Genomic DNA, 14,819 nt, shown 5'->3' on the forward strand with positions numbered 1-14,819 from the left:
CCCCCCCGGCGGCCTCCGCTGCCCTCGTCCGTGTGGCAAGAGAGGGTTTCCGCGCCCCGAAGGGAGAGGTGTCCCCGTCCTAAAATCGGGAGCGCGGAGGGGCAGCCCCGACATTCATCCCTCTTGTCCCTTTCAGCCCCCCGCCGCTTAGAAAAGCCTGGAGCCGAGGGGGGGAGCCCCGGAGCCGCTTGGGACTCTGGAAGACGACACCATGTAAGTTCCTATTTCGAAGCCACGCTTGAAAAAGATTGGCGGAGCGGTGTCAGGTAGCAAACTCTTCTGGGCAGGTGCCGGTCCCTCATGAAGCATTTTTAAAACGCCTCCAAATGGGAGCAGACGGTCAGCTCCTGCGGGATTTGGGCCTGGCGGAAATAGCACCGCTTGTGCTGCTCAGCGTTTTCCAAGGTGATTGGGGAGAGGACTAGCCAGGCTTGACCCTGGAAGCTGTTGAGTGTCAACTGTTCCTGCAAATCAGGTGCATAAATCGGTACTTAGAAATGTGATTTTATTTATTTATTTTTTAAGGAACCCATTTTTGCCTGGAGATTTGGCGTAAGCCGAGTAGGTACAAACAAGTTTTATTTGGAAGGTTCCTTACTCTGTTGCCTCCCTGGAGCATGTTTACTAACACACAGCAATGTTGCACAGCATTTAAAATAGTTTTCGACTCTGTACGTGCCCTTTTCCCCAGGCCATCTCTACTGCTGCCATAAACGGTGAGATGTGCTTACTGTGTCATAGACACTGCAGAGGGAAGTACAGTCGTCTTGGCCACGCTAATAAGTACACTTTTCTGCTGCCATGATCTGAAATTTCTGTGCCAAAAGCATATATGATAAATATGTTTTCATATGTCAGAAATAATAGGATAAATATAATGACCCCCCCCCGATGTAATTATGTTTTTTGAAGGTAAATAGCATGCATGTTCAATCTGGCATAGTATGATAGACAGGTTTGTTAACTGCCAATCTTTGCTATCATGACTTCATAGTCTAACCAATATATAATAAATACTTGAGGCTATAGTCAATACTTGAGTGTCTTGTAGGTTTAACAATAGTTGGCATTGCCTTTGAGTTATGCCTATACTCTTTTTTTTTAATTTTATTTTTTTACTTTGCTTGTTTGGCTGCTAAACAAACTGAACTACCGGAAGTGGATTTTTAACCTTATAGAGTTTGTGGGTCAGTTCTAGATGGATTAGGTGGCATGATGAGGTTTCAGATTGAATCCCATTCTGCTGTATATTGTCTCTTTACCAAATAAATGTCTTTTGATATTTTTTGTTTATGCATATAATTTGGTATTTATAGGAGTTGCATGGACATCTGTAAACACATTCCTTAGAATTATTGTTTTGATAATTTATGTTCACACTTTGTTTTAGAAGTCTCATGTTCAGTCTATATCTCACACAATTTCCAAATGTACAGTCCTGATTTTGAACTAGTTGTTGACAGTTTTGTAACATTTTTTATAAATTTGGTATGTAATTTTTAAGTGGCTGGAACTCAGTTGATTATGATGTTTATTTTCTATTACTGAAATGACTTAAAATTAAACCATAAGGACGTTTGACTTGTCATCTAATAATGAGAATACAGGAGAGAGCAAAAGATGAATTAATAAAAAACAGAGATGATGAAGGATTAATTTTGGCCAGTACTGTTTTGGAAGAAGCTCTGCTTAGAAAAAATGGATTTCTTTTTAAGTGACTCCATCACATACACGGTTAGGGAGGTGCTGTTTTTACCTGTTATCCATAAAAGTAATATTTCCTATTTTCAACATAAATACTTAAAACCTCAAAACCAAAACTCATCATTTGCTGGCATGTGTGCATTTCAGTAGTGCGTTTCAGGATAGTGTTTCATATATGGGTTTTCCTTGGTAACCAGTTGCTGATCAAGCGGATGTTGTAGAGGCTGACAGGTCAAAACGTTACTGTCTCTAACCTCTGTTGTGTGAAACCTAGGAAGACACTGGTGTGTGGCACTTGCGTTCTAAAATGTTTTCGTTATTGTTGTAAGCATCCAAAATATGGAAAGGATTTCAGCCTCCAAGAGTTGTAATATTTTTAAAAATAGACTTTTCTAGGACAAGTAACTTACTAGAGAATATAACCTTGCATGAACCAGGCAGAGATGGATCTCACTTTCTAGCTCACATAATGATCTTTCACTTATTCTTTTTGTAAAAAATATTACTTGAGTTAGAACCCAGTATAAACTAAAGGCAGGAGCACATAAATGAGCTATTGTGAGATGACCTCTGGTGTGGAGTTACAATATGTCAGCTACCTTGTGGTCAGAGTCTGCCACATGCTTACCCTGTGGAAAATGGATGGTATTTTGCCCCACTTTCACTGGAGAGCAGGTCACCTTGCATGGTCTGCAGTAGGGGAGTGTGCATATGGCTTTACCATGGAGGAGCTTATTTAAGGTTAGGGGTGAAAACGACAGCACCTCTCACTAACTTGTTCATATGCCTCTGTTCAAATTGCCTTTCTGTTTCACATTGGAGGAGTTTTTCACAATGGGCTGAACATTTTAAAAAATTGCTGTGTAGTAAAATACATTAATTTTAGCTGTAAATACTTTGTTGTTATCACATAAAGTGTGTGTGATAAACAATCCTCACACCTTTCTGTGATACAGGAAAGTATTATATTATGAGTGGGTAAACAGAGGCACAAGCAGAGTACAGCAATTTGCTGCAGATTACACAATTAAGTGGCAGTGCTGCAAATGTAATTCATAATTCTGAGAGAGAGACCCAGATTTGTGCATAAACGTAGTATTTTAAAATATGAGTAGAGTTTATTCGGATTAAAATATAACAGCAGCTTGTGACTTTAGGTTAAAAGCCATTAGGACAAGTCATGAGCTCATACTAGCCCCACATTTTTTTAGTAAGAACTTAAAAATATTCCAAGAAACAGAAAATGTTAAGGGATATATATGCATGAAGAAAAAGTGTTGGTTAGCCTCAGCACTTTTTATAGGAGGGGATTTTTGCGGATTATAGGTCTCATCAATTATCTCCCCAGAAAGTTGAATTCACAACTTACCCAGAAAACATCCTTTCTATATTCTGTATTTCATGTTTTATGGGTGCAGAGGGTTGGATCCCATTGATCATCCTGAACACTTTAGTCATGTAATTGGCCTAAAAACCATGAAAGTTGGTCCTTAAAGCTTGGCAAGTGGAAACAATCCTTACAAAAGCAAAAGCCATGTGAAAGAAAAGCAGTTCTTTCTTGCTTATGTTGCCAACATCAGAAGCTGTGTGTTCCTTCCTTCCTTCCTTGTGCAGGCCAGAGAAAGAAGAGGCCAGAGACTCGTGTGCTTGGGAAGGCCTACCTGACCAGCCTGTTGCCTGATGAGATGCACCTTGCATGCTGTACAATTTCTGATCAAACCTATACTGCTTGGCTTCAGATAACAAACAGCTACATGTGATTAAGAGCCTGAGCAATGAAGTAGTTGTCCTCGCGTGTAACAAGTGTGCTTGTTGCTGCAAGATGAGACCAAGAGACCTGTGTTTTGTTTCTTTGATACAGTCTTGTCTGAACCTAGGCATTTAACATTTAAAGGCAAACTAGAATGATGGTCTGGGAAACTAAATTTCTACTTTCTTCCTACATTTGAAAGCATTCAGTGCCTTTTTCTATTTATCAAATAGGTGGTGGCTGCTTAATACTTTAACTGTCTGAATGCTTCAAATATGCAATTTTCTTAAGTAAAACAAGAATAGTAAAAATTACTGGCCTATTTCCTCCTATGAATGGAAGTTCTTCATATCCTGAACAGGAACACCACAGGAAATGAAAGTGAAAACGGACATCTTGCTTCACTAATCTGTAGCTGTGACCTGGAGGTGAAATGAGGAATGGCTCCATTTCTGAAACCACTTTGTTCACTGCTTCTCTTCAGTCTGTGGAATTAGAAGGGATCTTCATGGGCCTTCAAAGGTGGTCCCCTGTTATTGCAGACACCATGTCAAGTATTGCCTTTCATAAAATGATCAACCTGTACCTTAAAAGTAGGTAGACCTTTTACCTGCAGAACTCCAGTTTGAGCTGTTCAGAAACTTCACTTTGTCCAGGGGTTAGGAACCATTTTTCAATTTGCAGCCTAAATTTCTTTGTGGCCAGTGGAAGCCATTTGTTCTTTGTGCAAACATCAATATAGGATGACTAATACATCCAAGGATTTTATTTACTTTTTCCATGACTGCATCACAGGAGTGCTTCATAGTCATTCTGTGATTAATCTAATGTGCCTAAGTCCTTCTTTTCCAACTGGTGAGCTCTTAGTATACAGGAGAAGTTTGTTATTGGTCCCTGAATCTGTTGCTCTAGTTTGCTAAGTCATCAAGTATTTTTCTTTGCAATATTCTGACCCTCCTTTGTATTAATGGTGCTTCCTAGCTTTGTTTCATCAGCAGATTTTTTTCCTGAAACTTCCCACAAGAGTGGATAGATGCTTGTCCTTGATTTCTGCATTTAATTCTTGCTTAAGCTACTTTAATAGTTAAAAACTATCACTGCAGTTGGCATTGAGGTGCAAACACATAGTCATTAGGAATTGGACTGAGACCAGTTCGGGCCAACTGCTGGGAAAATAAATGTGCCATAAGTCAAACAGCCATCAGATGGTAAAGACTGCTCATTTGGAGTCTCAATGGGAGTCCCTTGAGCAGAGCAATCCCATCCTTGGTCTCCTCAATGCAGTAGCAGTCAATTTTTGTGTAATACACCAAATGGAGTTTTGCTGAATTTGAATTTCACCTGCACCTGCTGTAAATTATTATTTATTTAGTTTAGGCTGGTAGCACTGCCTATAATTAAGGTGGTCTGACATCTCTCAGTAACAGGAGTGTCACTTGCAAGTCAATGGAAATGATTCTTCCAATCTGTTCAGCACTGGTGATGTCCCATCTGGCGTACTTTGTTCAGTCTTGGTCCACACCCTTTAGGAAAGATGTGGATGGACTAGAAGTCCGACAGAGAATGAGAAAAGTAATGAGAGGCCTGAGAAACAGAATTTAGGAGGAAAAGCTGAAAGAATTAGGGGTTGTTTAGTTTGGAGAAGAGAAGACTGGGGATGGGGCCGGGGTGCAGATTTTGATAAGTCTTCAAATACCAGAAGGGTGTTACAGAGAAGATGGAGATAGACTGTTCTCTGACTTGGGGACAGGACTGGGAGTAATGGTCTCAAACTGCAGTAGAGGAAGTTTAAGGTTGGAGATTAGAATGAACTTTCTCACTATGAGAGTAGTTAAAAATTAAACCTATGTAGCAAGGCTACATAGAGAAGTTGTTGAATCTCCATCCCTGGAAATTTTCAAGGGAAAGTTAGACCCCCTGGGTCCCTTCCAGCCCGACTTTTGTATTATTATAAGTAGGCTTGTCAGGATTTGATTTTTACCAGTAAATGTTGATAAACGTCAATTTTGCCTCACACCCACAGACGGACAAAAAATATTTCCATCATTAATAATTGAAAAGAGAGAGGAAGAACAGAAAGAAGTCTTGGGCCAAACTATAGAGGGCCAGTCTTCTTAAAGAGGAAAATGGAGGGTGGCCTAATGACTCATCAATTAAGCATTTGGCTCTGGGGTGGGCAAAATATGGCCTGCAGGCTGGATCTAAGCCTGTCAAAGGATTTTATCTGGCCCCTAGTAAGTCCCTCAGCTTCACCCAGCCCAGGTGTGGCAGGGGGCAGCCTGGGCCATTGCATGTTTGTCTGGTTCTGCTACATCTGGATGTGCAGCGGGGCTGGGGCAGCGCAGTGGCTAGACTCCATTTCCTGGCAGCTCTGTCCTTCTGGCTGCTGTCACTTTTGTCACCACCACTGCTGTATCCAGCCCTGCTGCCTCGGCACTCTGGTTCATGCACCCTGCACCCACTGTTGGGGCCACTAGACAAAGCAGGTGGGGTGGATGGATGGGGTCTCTATGGAGACTGACCCAGGACCCATACAACCAGGGCTTGCTTACCCAGGTGGATGGGATAGGGCCATGGGCCAGGGGGGGAAAGGGGTGGGGAATGACTTCTGGGAGTGGCATGGGTGGGCAGGCCTGGGCCTGGGATCTTGGGGTGCTGAAAGCTCAGGGCCGGGGCCCAGGGCAGAGCTGTCATCTGCTCCCTGCAGTTTCCTGCATTGGGGCAGCCGTGTGCCAGGGAATGGATCGTGGCTCTGCCTTGGGCCCTGGCCCTAGCCATGTGTTGTCACTGCCTCAAGATGCTGGCCCTGGCCCCACCTTTCCGTTCCACTTCCAGACACCACTTCCCGCCTGCAGGCCCCTCTCATCTACCTGGCTGAGTGTGCCCTGCACACGTGGGTCCTGGGTTGGTCTCCATGAAGACCCTGGGGCCAGGATTGGGATCGCTGGGCAATCGCAGCACAGGGCTAGGTTTTGGGGCAGAGCCACTTAGGGAGTTTTAGTGAGCTGTTGCAGGGGAGAGGAGGGGGAGTGCAGACCCAGCACACAACAGCTCACCAAAACTCCCTAAGTGGACCTCCAGCCCGAATAATTGCCCGCCCCTGAATTAGCTGTTCATTCACGGGTGCTGGGAAGTGGACTACTTAGCAGGCTACTTAAACCCCTACCCATAGGCCAGTGGCAAGGGGCTGCGGCTGAGTTGGATGGGAAGCAGCAGCTTTGGAAGAAGGCATGTGAGGTGGTGGCAGGGAGTTCTTGACACTTGAGTAGGACAACTCAGCTGCAGAGAACTGTGGAGAAGCTGTAAAAAGAGGCGAAGCAGCCTACTGCTGAGACTGGTACCTAGAGAGAAATACTCCAGTCAGAAAGGATACAAGTGTTGGTGTTTTCTTGACCCTTTTATTGTTGGGTTTTTTTCTGCCATCCCAGGGGTGGAAAATCTTTATAGTGTTAGTTTAATTTATATTGATAAAAATGTAAGTACATACTTAAAAATAAACTTCAATATTGTATGTCAAAATTATTAAAAAATAAAATTTGAATTCTGCCAAGCCTATTTATAAGTTTTTAGTTGCTTACAACTTTGTCAAACTTAAATCATTCAGGCTGAATTTTTCTGTGCCAAGTGTCTGCTTCAGGCTGATTTGTTTTTAGAATTTCAGCCATTTCTAAGGTCTAAGGAAAGAATTTTTTAAAGTTAAAAATACCTGATAAACTTTACTTTGAAAAGTTGTAGAATCCCAAGCTTCACAGCACATTGTTGAAGTTCAGTTTTGCATTGTTCTCTGTGAAAATTTGCCTAAGTGTGGCCAAGTTGTAAGCTTTGCCAACAACCATAAATCAGTTTTTCAAGAGACATGCCAGAGTTTAATAGCTAAATGTTCTGAAAATGCAGTCCTTATTAAAAATGTTGAGATTTTTACAGATTCTAGGGCAGACCATGGGGGCTAGGGTGGTGTGGGTGCTAAGGTGCATGGTTGACAGCCCAGAGGTTGCAAGTTCAAGGTCATAGCAGAAGTGCTCATGCCACAGGTCTGTCAGATTCCAACAAATTTGCAAATTCTGCTAAATATCTTGTCATATAAGGACACAGAAAAGAAAAGGAAAGGGCTGACTAATGCCCTTGCAGTGTACTTCAGCCCAGGATTAAAGGGGTGAAGCCAATCTGTCCCTATTTGTACTGGAGTGGTGTGGGACCAGTTATTGGAGCCATGAGTGTGGAGTTTATCTTGTGTTTTGTGATTCCCCTGTGCACTTAGTTGCTTCTCCTGGCACCTAAGCAGGATGGACAAAGAAGATTTTCACATTCAAATGTAGAGGGATCAAGAGACAGATCTCTGGCTTTATCAGAGAGAATAGATTGGGTTAAGGAGACTAGGTGGCAGAGACTGAGACTGGAGGATAGCAGTGGGGCAGAAATGGGAGTGACTGAGCACTACGTCTGGGAGCCAGAAAGGAAAATGGGGATGGAGGCTTGGAGTTGGTGGGGTGAAACTGATACAGTATGAGGACTGGTGGATATTAAGGGAAAGCTGAGACTTGCAAGGCAATGAGACAAGAGATGGAAAAGTATGGTGAGGAGTGGGAGACAGGACAAGAGCTGTAGAGTTGCAGAGGGACAACGGACTTGCTAAACAAAGAGAGTGGGACAAGGAGTCAAGGACAGTGAACAGTGGTGGGAGATTACAGGCAAACCCTACCATGAAACCTGGGACTGCACATGACAATGAGCGATGACGGGATAGGTAGAGACAGATAAGCAGCAGAATGTAGAGCTAGACGAAGAGTTGAACCATCAAATAATAGGGTGGCCGAACTTGGAATTGGCAATAGGAGTATTATGTGACAGGAGAATATCAGTGAAGCTGAAGAGGAAGTCTATAAGATGTATATGTATCCATATGCTACTGTACAGAGCAGAGCCTTGGCCCCTGAAGAAAACTCAAGAAAAGAGACTGAATGTGCCAGAGATGAAAATGCTGTAATGGATGTGTGGAGTGATGAAGATGGCTTTTCCTGGTGGGGGGTTGGGCTGGGCTACTCCTGGGATGGGCAGCAGCAGTGCTGGGAGGGGGGCTACAGGGCGGTCCTGCAGCCATCTCAAAATTAATCATAGCCCCCCTTCCCAGTGCCGCCATCACCCGCCCCGAGCATAGCCCTGGCCCAGCACCCCTGCCGGGAAGATCCTGGCGCTGTCCCGGCCCCAGCGTACAGCAGCAGCCCACCCTTGCCCTGCATGCAGATCCAGGGGCATGTGCCCCCATGCTCTCCCGGGCTGCGGGCAGTGGTGAGAGCCACCTCCCCAGATGAGCCTCTCACAGCTCCATTCTGTGCCCTGCCCCACCCTGGCAGAGGGGCGCCTACACCTGCCCCACTCTTTCACTGCCAGGGCCTCAATCTTCACCCCCCCAGCCCCTTCCTTCCCTCTACCCTTCCCCCACAACAGACTTACCAGCCAGCTGTTGGTCTCCAAGCTGCTGGGTTCCTCTCCTGGCTGTGTGCATGCTGTGGCTACACATGCATGGCGCATTGATGGGCTACATTGGCCACATCAGGCAAAAAAAACCCTGATTTTCGATACTGGCAATTTTCCCTTTATTGGTGCATCTCTTAAAGTTATCAGAATGCCACTACCAAGAAGAAAGAGAAGAGGAAGACCAAAGATAAGATGGAGAGGTATAGTGGAGAGGGACATGAGAAAAAGGGAGTTGGAAGAAGATGCGTATGACTGAAGCTCTTGGAGACCCAGGATCTACAACAGTGACCCCATTAGGATGGGACAAGCAAGGGAATAAGTAGTAGTTAGGCAAGGAGCACGGGAACAAAGAATTGGTGTTGGGATGTAAATTGCTAGGAGAAAGGGAGACTAGGATCAGATAGGCCTGGAAAGGATTTAATGGGCAGGGAGATTAGGACAAAGGACAGATCCTTGAAAAATGCAGGTGAGGCTAGGACTAGTTAGGTGAGGAGAATGGGATTGGGATGAGGAGTCAGGATCATGCATGAGGAGTGATCAGGTAGATGCAGGACTGGGAGAGAAGAACTAGATATTTTCCGCAGATTAAGCTGAATGCTCCTTGTCCTGTCTCCAGGGACTTTGGAAACAATTGATCAAAGTCTTTTGTATAACAAACTTCTACATATTGGAAAATTAGGCGGGGGGAGGGGAAATGGTAGAGGGAAAATCAATCTTCTGTTTTCTGGACGAAATGCATCTAATTTCTTCAACCTTGGCTCGCAAGTAGCATAGAGAAAACAACCTGTCATTCTTGCTGCTCCTCTCTGTACTTTATAACTTGTCTGTGTACTTCTTAAAAAGTAGTGCCCAAACCTGGGCACTATACTCCAGGACCATACTGACTCCTGCAGTCTACTGGAGTCCACAGGTCCTTTCCTATACCATCCAGCTGCCTAACCAGTTATTCATTGTTTTCCATTTGATTCCCCTTTCCAAAGTGTAGCATTTACTTTTGTATTTGTTGAATTTCACCTTGTTGATAATTTGGAGAAATGACTCTTCTGTGTTTTGGGGTTTTTTTTTTCCCCAAAGAGAGGATTCTGATCTTGTCCTTCAAGGTACTTGCAGTTCTTCCTAGTTTGGAGCCAGTCACAAATTTTAAGAATGCTTGAATACAGGACTGTCCACCCCATTGTCTGTTCTTAGTAAATGTCTGCAAAACTCTCTGCCAAAATGTCCCATCATCTTCTAGGGTTGGTCCATGTAGGGCATAACATTTCAATACTACTTCCAATAACTCCATTGCCTCATTTTAAACATACTGATTTACATTCCTTATGTGGATAGCCTATATGGATAGCAAAGATGGAATTTCTACTTTTTTTTGCTTCTTAGAAACTTTGAAAATTATGCATGCAAAAGAAGTTAATATTAAGTTGCAAAGTCGAGCAGTACGAAAATAACATAATTAAAATAGCATTTGTGACCTCAGTAAGGTTTATTATGTGTTTGTGTTATGATAATCTTTAATCATTTCACCTTTTCTGGAGGGCACCTGACTTATTCAGTGCAGAGTAGAGGATGCTCTTTTGAAGCATCCTCTATTCAATATTTTGCATTACCTTTGTTCACAGTGTTGGCCTGTGCTTTGTTTACTGCATACTGTTCAAACAAAACTACTAATTTCCTCATGGACTTCCCTGTGATGTTCATCCCTATAGTATCTGAGTGCTTATGGAACACTAGTGAATTCATTTTCACAATACTTCTGGGAGTTGAGTATTACCCCATTTTACAGATGGGAACAGAGAAGCAGATTAAAATCAAGTATTTACTAATTTAAGGTGCCTAATCTGTAATGTTGATAAACTGAGCAGTTGTGTACTTAAGCATTATATAGCATTTCATTTGTTCAAAGCATAGTTTCTATTAACTTCTGTTATATGTGTTAGCATCCATTACTTTTCCAAATCAGACTTCTGGGTCTCAAACTGGATTTGCAGGAACTGAGGAATATATGTTAATGACCACCCTCTTGTGCATGTACATTATGATAATGTTTGTAATGTGCATGTTTGCATACTGTTTTTCTACACCTTGCTTTGGAAATTAATTTAGGGTTATGTTGTGAAGAAGTCTGCCTGGTGCACACGTGCTTCCTTTGTAGTATTGAAAGGATTGCAGGAAGAGACAGCACAGCTTAGGGCAGCTGAATGGTACCTTGGAGAATTGTATTCTGTTTGGGCCAGATCATATTTCCCCTTCACGTTCCTGAGTTGTGAGTATGTAGCTGTGTAACTGCAGTTTTCAGCATTCTGTATACAGTTTAGGATGTTCTGAAGAGCATAAGGATGAGGAGTTTGAAACAGCGTGTGCCCATTAGTTTTTCTTGTAGGAGCTAAGGATCATGTATGTGTTTGTCTAACTTATAGGTTTATGGTTAACTCTCCTGTTAAAGTAAAGGATGTAGAAGATATAATGTGCTTTATAAGTGCTACACAAACAAACACATGCACACACACACATGCGCGCACACGCTGGAAAAGTGAAATGGGAATAAAGGTCAGGCGTTGGAATATTTGGAGGGTATAGTTGCTAACAAAGATAATATGAAATTGGACGTGGTATAAAGCAGTTTTGTTACATTAACCCAGTTTCATCTTCTTGGTCATTGCAATGTATAGCTCCTCTCTTCTTTTTGTCCTGCTCTGCCTCCCCCTTGTCCTCTTAAGCCATTATCATTTTAAAAGCCATTAGCTTCTAAAAGCAAAAAGTTGTTTTGTGGTATCTGGTGCTGCCTGCTGCTGTGTATGTATATTGAAGGATGCAGCTTACATGATGGTTGCACCTCTCTTGGCTTTGTTGCCCAACCTGTGAACAAGGCCTTATACCTCCACTTCATCCTCTACTCAGCTGTGCATTAGCTGGTCCTCCCTGTTTTGCCCTTGGCCCAGTGCTTTAATGCTTGCCATTCGCTGAAGAGTTGTTTAACTATACCTAGATCCACCTTATTCTTGTCTGTCTTGATTTTTTCAGAGGTTTAAATTTGGGTTACTTGCAGGATACTACAGATCTTAACTTATGTTTGGGTTTCAGAACACATGAAGAAAGTATGGGCTCCCTAGATTCTTGGGAGTCAGATTCTCTACGTGCCCAAAATAGTAAAACCTCCCATGGGTCTTGGCTCCCACTTGTGCACGTCAGGCAGACGACATCAGCCTACCCAAAGAGGTGGGCTCACAGTTTAGGCATGGAGCAACAGCTCAGAATCTCTCTGTCGATTTGAGTTCTTGGTTGAAGTCTCAGTTCAGTACAGTATTCTGTTTTTCTCCAAAGGAGAAATGGATGCCATGCTCTAGCTGGGAGAAGTATTGGCCCCATTGGAGCCACATCAGAACTATGATTTTATTCCTTAGGTCTGTGTGGAGAGTTTGCTAGAATCTGTCAATATTAAAGATGGTTTTCTTCAGGGTTCTGTCTTGTGAGCCTTTTGCTCAGTTGACCTCACATTTGAATCACTGGGCCTGTTCTGCATACTTTGAGGTATACCTCACTTTCTTGTATTTCTCTGAAATGTGTAGCTATTAGACCACTTAAGAGTCAGATTTTAGGGAGAAAGGGGACTTTGGGGTGGTGAGCAGGGGCCTGTTCATCAGCTGCATGAGAACACTGGCAGTGTTTGAGAGCCTATGGCGTTATTTAAGCACGTCCTGCTTCAATTCTTCATCCTAGTTTCAGCACTGTCTGCATGCTGCGTGCTTCTACCATGCATCCTGCCTGCTCCCCACAAGCCAGCCGACTCAAGCAGGAATAGGGGCTTAGCCCAGTCCCAAAATGACTAACCTCCCCCTAGAAGTACGCTAATACATGGGTCCGATATCGGATCAGCACTGATATAAAGAAAAATTTCTGTATCGGAAATCAGCCCAATGCATTTGTTTGATAAATGCCTGTGAGTGCACGCAACCGCAGCGCAGCACTTAGGCAGTGAGGAGCAGAGCCAGCAGTGTGGAGAGCTGCATGCAGCTGGTAAATCTGGTGTAGTGGAAGGGGAGGGGGAAGGGGCATGGGGGGCGCAGATCAAGGCCCCTGTGGTGAGGAAGGATGTGGGGTCGGGGTAGGGGCTGCCCAGCCTGGGCCGGTGTGGGCATGGGACTGAGCTGCGGCTCATCGGGGTGGCTCCTGCTCTGCGTATGGCTTGTCTGGGAGGGCACGGGGTCGGGGAGGGAAGGAAGGGGAGGACATGTTCCCCAGGATCTGGGTGGGGTGGGGTGGGTTGGGGCTGGGCTTTTCCTGGCTAGGCAGATCTGGGGGCACATGCCCCCCCATGCCCTCCCGGATGAGTGGTGGGAGTAGCATTGGGAGTCGCCAGATGAGCACTGGAAAAGCTGCGTGCAGTGGTGGGAGCTGCTCCGCCCCTCCCTACCCATATCCCCTCCCCCCCCATGATCTGTGCTTCAGTTCCGTGCCTGCCCTGGCCCTAGCCTGCAGCTGCAGCCTGCCCCACACCATGTAGATCTGGGGGGCACATGGCCCCCGCCCCCCAGACGCGCCGCTTGCAGTTCTGTCCCACACCCCGCCTCACCCCAGCCCCATTCCCTCCCTCACCACAGGGGCCTTGATCTGTGCCCCCTCCCCTTCCTTCCACCACACCAGACTTACCATACCAGCTGGATATAGCTCTTCAAGCTGAAGAACTGCATATCAGAAATCTGATCGGTATCGGCTGATACGCCTCCTTAAAAATGGGCTATTGGTATTGGCCCCAAAAATCTCCATTGGTGCACCCCTATCTCCCCCCCTCCCCTTTGATATTGGTGACTTTATTTCAATATTATTATTAACCCAGACCATACCAGCTACCTTCATGCCCCTTGCACATCACTCAGCTTTCTCAAGTACTGTATATTGTATCCAGTGTGTCTTCTGTTCAAATACCTCTTAGCTCTGACCCTCCCACCATGCTCTGTGGCCTCTCTGTGGTTCCCCTGCTTTATCTGTAGAAGGTTAGGGTGTTAGGCCTATACTGTTTCAGGTTTGATGGTAATCTTATGTAGAGTTTAGGTTATGGTTGTATGGGATGGTTTGGATGGGGATGATCCTGTCTTAGGCAGGAGGTTGGACTAGATGACCTCTGGAGGTCCCTTCCAGCCCTACTTCTCTAATTCATTAGATTCTGGCTTTCCACAGTAGTCTGTAGTAGATCGTCTATTGGGAGCTGTCCATAGTACTTCTGACGGAGTACCAGCCTCCACAGAGGCCAGACTATGACTTTTCTAGCTATTATTATCCTCAGTGTGGGAAGAGTCAAAAGTGGATATGGCTGTAGCCTTAAAGGGTCATCCACACAAAGCAGACTCACCTTCCAAATCCTGGGAAACTGGACTCTACTATATACCTCTGATACATATCCAAACTCATATAGGGTATTGGGACAGTGGCTTATATCCCATCAGAAGGGCAGGATTCCCTAGGTACTAGCTCGCTCGAGCAGGGCTCAGACCTCCCTAAAGGACAGTGTCTTTCAAATATCCATTCAAGTTGGGGAACCAGGAGCATGTCTTGGACACATTCAGAGGAATGGGCTTCCCCCAGATTTTGGCTTATGTACATAGGTGGTGGAAGGCCGGGGTTAAGGGGGCTTAGCCCCCCAAACACAGGCAGCCCAGGCACAGGCTTCGGGTGGCTGCAGTGCAGGGGGGGACACGCAGAGAGAGACAAGCAAACAGCCGGGAACTCAGCCCAACCTGGCTGTGTGTGGAGCAGCGTCTAGCTGAACAGGTAAATGTGTGGATGGGAATGGGCGGTGGGGGGGCAGACTGAGTCCCTTGCAGCAGGGAGGGGACCTGAATGGCGCCCTGGGGCGTGTCATGGGAGGCTCTGAGCCTGGGCGGCTTGTCCAGGGGCG

At 44.9% G+C, this 14,819-nt stretch overlaps 1 protein-coding gene across 10 annotated transcripts in view; it reads left to right on the forward strand.

The window, feature by feature from the left end:
- The first annotated feature begins 56 nt into the window (after positions 1-56).
- Positions 57-14,819, forward strand: part of ZC3H12B (zinc finger CCCH-type containing 12B) — a 91,813-nt gene continuing 77,050 nt past the window's right edge. For 6 of the 10 annotated variants that reach the window (XM_025209829.1, XM_025209828.1, XM_025209823.1 and 3 more), the window contains exon 1: positions 57-213. The gene's annotated coding sequence lies outside the window, so the exon portion shown is untranslated. The other 4 variants (XM_025209824.1, XM_025209831.1, XM_025209834.1 and 1 more) reach the window with 2 other exon arrangements.

This window comes from Alligator sinensis, unplaced genomic scaffold (assembly GCF_000455745.1).
Source record: "Alligator sinensis unplaced genomic scaffold, ASM45574v1 scaffold830_1, whole genome shotgun sequence".
Classification (NCBI taxonomy): domain Eukaryota; kingdom Metazoa; phylum Chordata; order Crocodylia; family Alligatoridae; genus Alligator; species Alligator sinensis.